This window comes from Hydra vulgaris, chromosome 02 (assembly GCF_038396675.1).
Source record: "Hydra vulgaris chromosome 02, alternate assembly HydraT2T_AEP".
In the NCBI taxonomy this organism is placed as follows: domain Eukaryota; kingdom Metazoa; phylum Cnidaria; class Hydrozoa; order Anthoathecata; family Hydridae; genus Hydra; species Hydra vulgaris.
Genome location: NC_088921.1, coordinates 10,509,615 through 10,520,000, shown reverse-complemented (window position 1 = coordinate 10,520,000; position 10,386 = coordinate 10,509,615). Strand labels below are relative to the sequence as shown.

The 10,386-nt window shown below is 27.4% G+C and overlaps 1 long non-coding RNA gene across 1 annotated transcript in view; it reads right to left on the bottom strand.

The window, feature by feature from the left end:
• The window catches only part of LOC136076729 (uncharacterized), a 29,209-nt gene extending 23,137 nt beyond the window's left edge, over positions 1 to 6,072 (bottom strand). Inside the window, exons 1-5 of the long non-coding RNA XR_010636541.1 lie at positions 6,010 to 6,072; positions 5,825 to 5,896; positions 5,663 to 5,719; positions 2,722 to 2,791; positions 97 to 494 (exon numbers count right to left, since the gene is read on the bottom strand). This is a non-coding gene — a long non-coding RNA (uncharacterized LOC136076729). The remainder of the gene's footprint in view (positions 1 to 96; positions 495 to 2,721; positions 2,792 to 5,662; positions 5,720 to 5,824; positions 5,897 to 6,009) is intronic.
• Between the last annotated feature and the right edge of the window lie 4,314 nt (positions 6,073 to 10,386).

The window sequence follows — 10,386 nt, the reverse complement described above, 5'->3', positions numbered from 1 at the left end:
GTATAAAGTCGTTTTTTTATTGCAAGAAAATTCATTTTAAGAAATAACCCATAACAATGATGTAAACTTGAATGATGTAAAGAAAATAACACATACTTTATCTTTGAGTTCTCTTGCGGTATCTAAATATTTTGTACAACATAAAACGACTTCATCAAACTTTCCCCATACTTTTAAAGTATTTCCTAAATTTCCCTGGCTTTTGCTTCACCAACTCCGTCACCTAAAGTCCTTGCTAATGTGAGATCATGTTTGGGATATTCAAGAGCTTTCTCGTATTCTTTTAAATAAAAATAGGTATTTCCTAATTGGCTGTAAACAGCACTTAATGTTTTTAGATCTTCAGTACCAACTTTATTTGCTGTTTCAAAGTACTCAACACCATCTCTGCAGTCCCCATTTTTACAATACTGTTCACCTTGCAGAGCTTAATTCCATACATGATGCATTTGATATATCAATTGTTCTGCATATAGCTCCATTTGATGCCATATCTTTATCAAAAAGACATTATAAAAATATAAATTTTCTGAAAAGATATATTCTTTATTAAAAGTACATTTTATAAATGTTAACTGTAATGTTATTTATATAATTACATGTTATATAGAGTTATTATTATATTTATAACTATATATGTATATATATATATATATATATATATATATATATATATATATATATATATATATATATATATATATATATATATATATATATATATATATATATATATATATATATATATATATATATATATATATATATATATATATATACTGCATTTATTAATTATAAAAATAATTTGTATTAAATATTTATTAATACTTAACATTTTACAGTTAAAATAAATATATGTCGAGTAACAACCTCTTTATTAAAATAAATTAGGCAATAAAAATTCATAATTAAACAAATATTTACATTTAGAATACTTTCTTAGAATTAATAAACAGAATTTTTTTTAATTATTGATGGAATTTTTATTTATAATTAATTATTAAATAAAAAAAACCAAAAGAATGATAAAAAAAGATGTTTCAAAGCTTTTATCAAATTTCTTTTTAAATTTTTCTTTAAAAATACAAAAAGAAGTTTTTAAAATATTTTTCTTCACGAGTAATAACTTAATTAAATATATTAACAAAGAAACCATTAACCTTTAAATATAAACTTTTGAAATCATCTCTACAATTAAGGGGAAAAAAAGAAAACAACTTCATAATAAACATATTTTTAAAATTGCTACATTTCTTACAATTGTTAATTATGACACCAAACAACAGCTTGAACACTTAGAATTTATACTAAATATTTAAAAAAAAACTAAATTATATATATATATATATATATATATATATATATATATATATATATATATATATATATATATATATATATATATATTTATATGAGCGATATTAATGAGCGATAGCCATTCCAGACAAATTTTTCAAATACAAATTAGCATATATAGTTTATATCATTGTATAGAGCTTGACTTGACTTAAAAAATGAGGGACCATTTGGCCTTTGAAGTTAAGTGGATCCAAAGTTATTGAATTTTTTGTAGTGCAAAAATTGATGATTTTTTGATGAAAGGTAGGGCTTAAGTATGGAAAATTTGCAGTGCAATGGCATTAAAAAAGAGGGTATTTTTGGATCATATTGACTTTTAAATAACTTTTGAACTGTTATTACATTTGACTTGAAATTTTCCATATTGATTCAACAAATATAACTTAATAATATACAAAAAAAAAATTTTTGAGATTGCCCAGAATTGTCTATTTTACAGACTGAGGGTTTTAACTTATTTACTTAATTTTGGTGCCATATTGACTCTTGAATAATTCTTGAACCATTATTACCTTTGACTTAAAATTTTTCATATTGATTTACCAACTATAAGAAAATAAAATACCAAAATATTTTTATTTAATTCTGTCTGGATTGTCCAAAATCGTCTATTTTAGAGACTGTGAGTTTTAACTTATTTAGTTTTGGTGTCATATTGACTTTAGAATAACTTTTGAACCATTATTACATTCGACTTGAAATTTTCCATAGTGATCCAACACATATAAGATAATAAAATACCACAAAATTTTTTTGTTATTCAGACAAGATTTACCAGAACCATATATTTCACAGACTGAGAGTTTTCACTTATTTACTTAATTTATGAAAATAATATTTGGGGTTATATTATAATTAAACCATACAAATATGCATAAAGGAATCATGGAATCTAAACATTACATTGTATTGAAGTTGTTGTATAATTTACAGACCGGTCAGCAAATTACTTCAAAAGGGCTGCACATACCAATTTGGCATATCGACTTTGAATATATTTGATATTTTTGAACCATTATTAAATTTGACTAGAAATTTTTTATAATGATCAATTCTTTTTTTTTAATCTGACAAGATTATCCAGAATCACCTATTTTACAGACTGATGGTTTTCACTTATTTACTTAGTTTTGGAAAGAAAAATTTAGCGTTATATTATAATTACACCATACAAGTATGCATAAAGGAACCATGGAATCCAAATAGTATTTCATTTTGAAATTATTGTATAATTTACAGACCAGGCAGTAAATTACTGTGTAAAGGTATTGAAATCTGTTGGAATTCTACAGAATGACCTATTTGCAAGATAAAAGATTTTTCAATAAAGTTAAAATTTAATTTTCAATGAAAATAACTTACAGCTAATGAACTTTCTGATATTTGGAGTACTTACAACAGCAATAGGCAGGTATAACAGCAGATACTCTACCTAAAAATGTAAAAAAATTATTATTGGAAACAAAAATACACAATGTGTTTAAAATATTTTTTTAACTCGTTTACAAAAATTTTATAAAGAATTAAATTTTAAAAAGGTATATATATATATATATATATATATATATACATATATATATATATATATATATATATATATATATATATATATATATATATATATATATATGCAGGTAAATAGTATAATAACATAAAAAATTAAAATAACATAAAAAAATTACTTCTTGGCTTTTAGTGAATGGTTAGAAGAAGCAAGTGTCAGTAACGAAGCAATCAAATAATCATTTTAAACAATAGACACCAGCGAGAAGGTAAGCCAAGTTGTCTATCTACACAAAACATCACAACAATGACATCACAATCACAAAACACACAGACCCTGTGACACTAAACGCTCCAAATTCACACTAGTGTCACTAAGTGATGGGTTAACTTTTAACCAAAATTAATGATCATCCTGAAAAGCTCAAAGGTTGCTCTATTTGCAGATGACATATGAAACATATGGACTTCAATCATCTTGTTTTAGAGCTGACTTGCTAACTGCTGCAAAAGAAAGGTTCTACATAGTATTAGATAAAAGAGGCAAGGCCAATTCCACTGCTCTGGACATCAAAAACATCTGAAGAACAACAAACAAAATAATTGAATATTTGTGACCAAACGGTATTCAAAGAAAAAATATGACCCTCCTCTTCAATAATACGAAAAAAGAGGTCCTGATATTAGTTTATTAAAAATTCCCAGAGCTCAAGTTGAAGCATGAAAAATAATGTTGTCAATATCGTGCCTAATTGACTCATGAAGGAAATTTGAACCATCAAGACTGAAAACAAATACTTTAAGGTGATGTTTATGAAAATATGTTGTTCCACCAAGTACAAGTAAAATGTTTAAACGATGATGCAGAAATGAAACCATAAAATTTTTGGAAAACCTTTTATGCAAAAATGCTTTCCATTCATCAACTTTCCCATTTTGCTGATCACCATGTCTATAGGCTGTAAGTTTTGAAAGTTCATACAAAATATCAAAAGTGCGAGAGATTTGCGCACTTTTTTACTACCTTCCTGCTCAACCACATTTTTCCATTTTATGATTGCTTTTTCTGCATATATTCCTAGATTGTCGATAACGTGTAAGCCACAAAAACATGATGCATTCGAGAATTTTTTCATTTAAAGAAAGCTGATCATAGTTTTCAATAACAAAAGGTAAAATTGCTTTTCTCCAATGTTGAAATTAACTAAAAAAATTTGAATTAACTATAGTGCGATCTGTCATCAAAAATTTGAATAAAAAAATAAGTTTCCTAAAATCATCCTCATAGTTTTCCTTTTCAGGAGAAAATATTTGAGACATATCAGTGAGTAAATTTTTTAGCTCTCCAAAATAAGATTGTGCCTCTCCCAAGAACATATCTTCTATCCCAAACATATAGCTTCCAGATGATATTGTGACTTGAAAACTACCAACCTCCCTAAAATTATACTTTGTGCCATCTGTATGAAGAACATTGTTTGCACTATTCAACATAGCCTCTCTCACTTAAGCTTTTGATAAAAGGTTCCTTTCACTAAAAAATTCAGCAGCCAAAGATTTTTTTAGAAGAGTGCCACATGAAATTCCAGCCGTTTTTTGTAGTACAGTTCTGATAACAGATTCAACATTATTAACAAAAACATTTTTACTTAAAAGGTTGTAATATACCAAGGGAATTTCATCATTATATCTACCTCCTTCAAAAACATCAATAACATTTTTTTCAAAAATGTTAACTCTTTCCTTCAGCTCTTCTGTAATACTTTCAAAGTAATGCAAACTCTCCTTTATGATTGAATGATTCATTTCATCAGATGTTGTAAAACAGCTTTTTCAATTTTTATTGTTAAATACCATTCCATTTGTCAATCTGATTGTGAGCACTTTCTAGCCTAATAAATTTATTTTTCTAACCTTAATTTTACTTGCAACAATTGATTAATCCTACCATCCTTTCTAACGTCTCTTTTGCTGACATTTCTGACATTATATCTTGATAAGATTGCTTGATTTTTTTTTTTTTTTAATATTTTTTTACATTTTCTATTTATTTGTCTATTTTTCAATTTAAGACAATCAATTCTTCGTTTATATTTCTTTATTCTATGGGTAAAATCATAATAAGCAGAATTATTAAGTAGATTTTAATGTTCTATTACCCCAATAGAAGTTGGGGTAATACAACTTTGAAAAGCAGAAACATCTTCTGGAACAAATTCACAAGAGTTGCTAGAAGTATTGATAGAACAATTATCAGAAGGTAGCAAACTATTAAGTTCACAAACTTCAGGACAAAAAGAAAGAACAGAGCTTAAATAAGAATTCCTTAAAGTAAAATGTTTGGCATGATTTAGTTTTGCAACATAGTCTTTTGATTTTTTAAGACACTTAGCAAACATTACTTTAGTGATAGGGTATTTACAGTAGGTTGTGAAAAATACAGAGAGATTTTGCCATGTCAAATCATGTTTATCTTTTTCTTTGCAAATGCCTAAATAATGGCTATTTGTTAAGACAAAATTTGGATATTTGAGATAAACAATGCCATCTTCAATATTTAAAAAATCCATAATATTCTTGTAGCTATCAAATGGTTCTTCCAGCAATACTATAGAAGCTACAATTAAAAGTAAAACTCATTAAAAGTAGGTAAAAATAAAGAACAAAAGAGTAAAATTTAAATAAGAGTAAAATAAGATCAATCAAATTTGGTTTCAATAAATAAAATTTTTAAAATGCAAATTGTGTGTGCTACATTGTCTTTATTTAAAAAATTAACTAGTATAAAAGTATGACTCACTTTTGTGACTTGTAGATGGAAGCACCATTTCAATTTGACTATTGTTAACTTGTAAACCTAAAACAAAAGAATACTAAAACATAGATTATCAGAAAATATATTACTTTCAGCAATTAAATTAAATATTCGAGAAAAACTTTATAAAAAAACTGGCCTACCCACCAATGTTATTTGGTTTTGGAAATTGGGGTATGGTGCACTGTTGTGAACTGTTGGCACAGTCTGGTAACTTGTCTAAAATGAAATTGTAGTATGGCATGAACTAATTCATACATATATTGTATCAAAAAATGGAGAAGTATTCCTTAATAAGTAAAAATTGTACGAACACTTGTGAAAATTCTTACATTTTTCCATACTTGCAAACTTTCATTGAAAATTTTTTTTTTTTTTTGTTTGTTTTGAAAATAATAGTTTAAGAAAGGCCAGTCTGTAATTACAATAGCTAGATTGTAGTCTTTGACCAAACTTTCTTAGATGAAAAATCTAGCAAGAATTCCTTTGAAGTAATTAAATTTTTAATTTCTATTTTATCCAAATTTTAAAAATTTCACTTTCTATTTCATTTTCAGAATAAGAATGTAAATCATTTACTAAATTTGAATAAGTGTTATTCACATGTTATTCAAAAATTTTCAAAACAATATTTTCACAAAAATTTTGATTAATATAAAAAACTTGTTATAAGAATTTTTATTTATTTTGACAATATTTTTGTCAAAATATTGTTTGAAAAAATTTTGAAATCAGGTAAAAGAATGGATTAAACAAAAGCAAGATTTATATTATTTAAAGCAGTTATGTATTATGGTAATAAAATTAATTTTCCTATTTGGCTAGCTAATTTAGTATAAAGAAGACATCAAACTTTAAATCATTGAAATATGTTAAAACTAACGAAAAATACTTTCGTTTGTTTAAATTTTTGCGAAAAATCAAAACAAAAAACGTCATTGAGTAAGCGTAAAATAAACCTTTTAATATAAACATAATTTGTAAATAAAAATCCTAAGTATCATATTCTTAGGAGAACATAAATTAATCCTTGGTTTGAAAAGTGAAATGTTATACTTGCCTTTTAGAGAGGGAACATTTTTTAAAAAAGCTTTTTTCCCCAATAAATCGACTCAAAAGTATTCAAATGTTAAGAACTAAAAATTTATGTATAAATTTAAAAAATGTTCCACTTTCCATTCGATTCATCATCCTTTTTTTACTATATATGGAAAGTTTCAATCAAATTGGATGCGTCTGCATACTTATTGGTCATCCATAAATGATGTCAGTGTTTTTTCTCAATTTTACGACTTCTCCTCGCCCCTTTGTCAAACTGTCAATTTTTGGCCAACCCCCCGTTATATATGATGTCAGTTTTTGTGTACTCTCCCCGTAAAATACAATAAAAATGCTTAAAAACCATTGATTTTTTTTCTGACTTAATTATACATTTATATAATAGTAGATCTCATCAAATTATATTATATAATAGTCAATATCTCATGAAATAATCAATTAAGCAAATAGTATTATATATCTTTAATATAATCTTCCCATGGGTTGTTGAAGTGATCATCGATTGAAACAATAGGTAGTGAATGCTCTCCCCGCTCTAAAAAGATATCGTATTCTTGAGGTACAATCAAATTTGTTGCGTCAACTTTATTTTCATCTAACCATTCAGCAGTTTCCGAACTCTTCTGCAAGGCGATGACTGCTTGACGCTTGGCAGAACAGGTTGGACCCTTTTGATTAGATAGAGTGTTAAAGCAGAAGAATGGATAGAAGCGTACTTTTTCAACATAGTTTGAGAGGCAAAGTAGATATTGCACTTTTTACAAATTCTATCAGCTAGGCTAGACTGAATTGGTGGACAAAACGCAATAACAGGCAAAATTGGAAATCCTTTGGCAGTACGAGGAAGAATACTTTCAATGTTTGATGCGATGAGCATAACGACGGATAATGGAAACAATTCTTTTGCTCCTTCTGAGACATCTACTGCTTTGAGCCCGTCTCTCGTTTGGTTGACAGGGACAGGTGGCGGAAGAAATCTTGCTATAATTAGAGTAAAGTAAGAGTTTCTAATAGTCCGACAACAATAACGATTTTCACATTTCACAATTTGAGTAAAATATTGACTTGTACGAAGATGATCGGCAACCCAACGTTAATCTTGTAATAAAAGGCTCCTTGACTCTAGCTCTGATTTGTCTGGATCAATATACTCTTTAATGGTTTAATATCCGTCAATTTGTAGATCAGACCAAATATCAGCCAAAGCCTGTCCAGCAAAACCAAAGTTCTGTTTTTCTTAATTTTCATCTATTGTCCTGCCTGATTTAAATAGATATGTTGGTTATTATAGGTTAAAAGTTATATTAATATTTTTACAAATTAACTTTTGTCAATGTAATTACCTTGAGAATCAAGATGAGTTCCGTAATGTTCGTGTGGAAGAATCATCCCAGATAATTCTTTACTTAGAGGTGCCATTCGTCGCTCGGCTCTGTTAAATGCACTGCGGCCTGGAGCGTTCATCTTGATGAAAAGAGCATCAAGATTGTTCGTCAAGAAATGATGAATCCCCATTTCAATTACTTTCTGGTATCTGGGATTTTCGTTGGGTCCTCTATCGACGCTAAACACAACGATAGGCTTAACCATATTAGTTTTAGGATCTCAGGTAATAGAGTCGAATTCTTTGATATCCAAGAGCCGCTGAAAGTCTAATCCATGAGCGAAGGCGGTCGAGGATGCGTGTTTTCCTAATCGAACAGGCATGTAGGTAGATCCAGAATAAGTAACAGCATCTGTTTTTCCAAGACCATCTTTTTTGATTGTAATTCCAGCGTATACAGATGGTATTAGTTTGTGTTTAGTAGCCACGACCCAGTCGTGGTCCGGGAGAGTTACCCGGTACTCCAAATGCATCAACAACGGCGCCTGTTTTTTGGCTGCTGTTATTCTAATAGGCACTCGAGCCTTGTCGTCTTGGCTAATGAAACACACTTCATCTGGCCCTAAAATAGAACAAACTTCTTCCACATATTTTATAGTTGAACAGCAAAAGAGTCCGTCAACATGTTTTAAATGAGATTCATTCTGAGGACTGGTTAATCGAACAGGGAGGAGAGGCAGCACTACCCCGAAAAAGTTTTGAGACCTTTTATTTATTTTTTTTAGTCATTTTTTCAGTCAATTTCTTCAATATTTGTTTGAAAAATTATTGGGGGGAGGGGGGGAGAAATACCGCTCCCACTCCCCCCCCCCCGGTTGGTACGGGAATGTTGATCCATAAAATATGAAAATTTCTGAAAACATGTGCTATATGATAAATAAGTGAAGAGTTTCTTTTTTACAAGCGAATTAATTAAGTAAGTAAATTAAAATTTAATCATAAGAATGTTTTGATAATACGAGACAATGTGAGACTTTATTTAGAATAATAACTCTCTCTCGTTTAACTCCGTATACTGGGAGTTAAAAGAGAGAGAAACTATACTAACTACATATACTCTCCCTTATTTTTAAGGAACATTTTCAAAAAATTGAGTTGACCGAAGCCTGTCGATAAATATAAATTTATAACTAAATTTATATTCATCGATAAATTTCAAATTTGAAGCAATTATAATATCTAAGTCTTCAAGTTTGATGAACCTGCAAAGTTTACAGCCACCTCAAATTTAGGGGGGTTCAAACTTTATATATTCGTAATTTTCGAACACTAAGAGATTATTTTATAAAAAGAGTATGCCCAACTTACATACATTTTTTACCTTGTTTCTTTCTTCTTTTTTTTTAAGCATATATTTACGCTCAAGGGTGTTGAAAAACAATATAGAACTACACTTTAAAACTAAAAAATAACTTTGAACTCAATAATTTTATATATATATATATATATATATATATATATATATATATATATATATATATATATATATATATATATATATATATATATATATATATATATATATATATATATATAAACAACTTTAAAAAGTATTCTACACAATAGAGTGCTCAATGTTCTTAAAAGAACAGAGCAATTACATATTAGTAGAAAATCACTTAACAAAAATTTTTTCCATTTAACACTGTGTTTCATCAACAAAAATTCATCAGAAATGTATTTATATATATTATGTAAATATATATATATATATAAATATATATATATATAAATAAATATATATATATATATATATATATATATATATGTACATATATCGAAAAATCGCCTAAGTTTGGTCACTTAAGCTTTTAACATTTATTTATCATGCATAATTGAAAAAATTGTAATTTTTTTTCCCTTACACTCACAGAAAATTATATTGATAATTGATATTTAGAAAAATAAACAATAAAAACTAGTATTTAATATTTAATTTAAAATGAAAACATCTACTTTGACCGAACTTTCAATACCATCTCAAGTTCGGCCGCTATATAAATAATAATAACGTATCACAAACTTAACGTCACAAAAAATGAAAACTAATTTTTTAAATGTTGTTTTATTTTAAAATTATGATATAAATTCAGGAATTACCAGTAACTATAGAGGGTGTCACACCGGGCTCAAAAAAAAAAGCCTTTTAAGGCACCAAAGAAAACAAGAAGGAGCACATAAAAAATGCCTTTTTAAATATAAGTAGTAATATTTTCAATAATTATTGTGATAAGTCAACAATTTTATTACTTTGGCCATTATAACA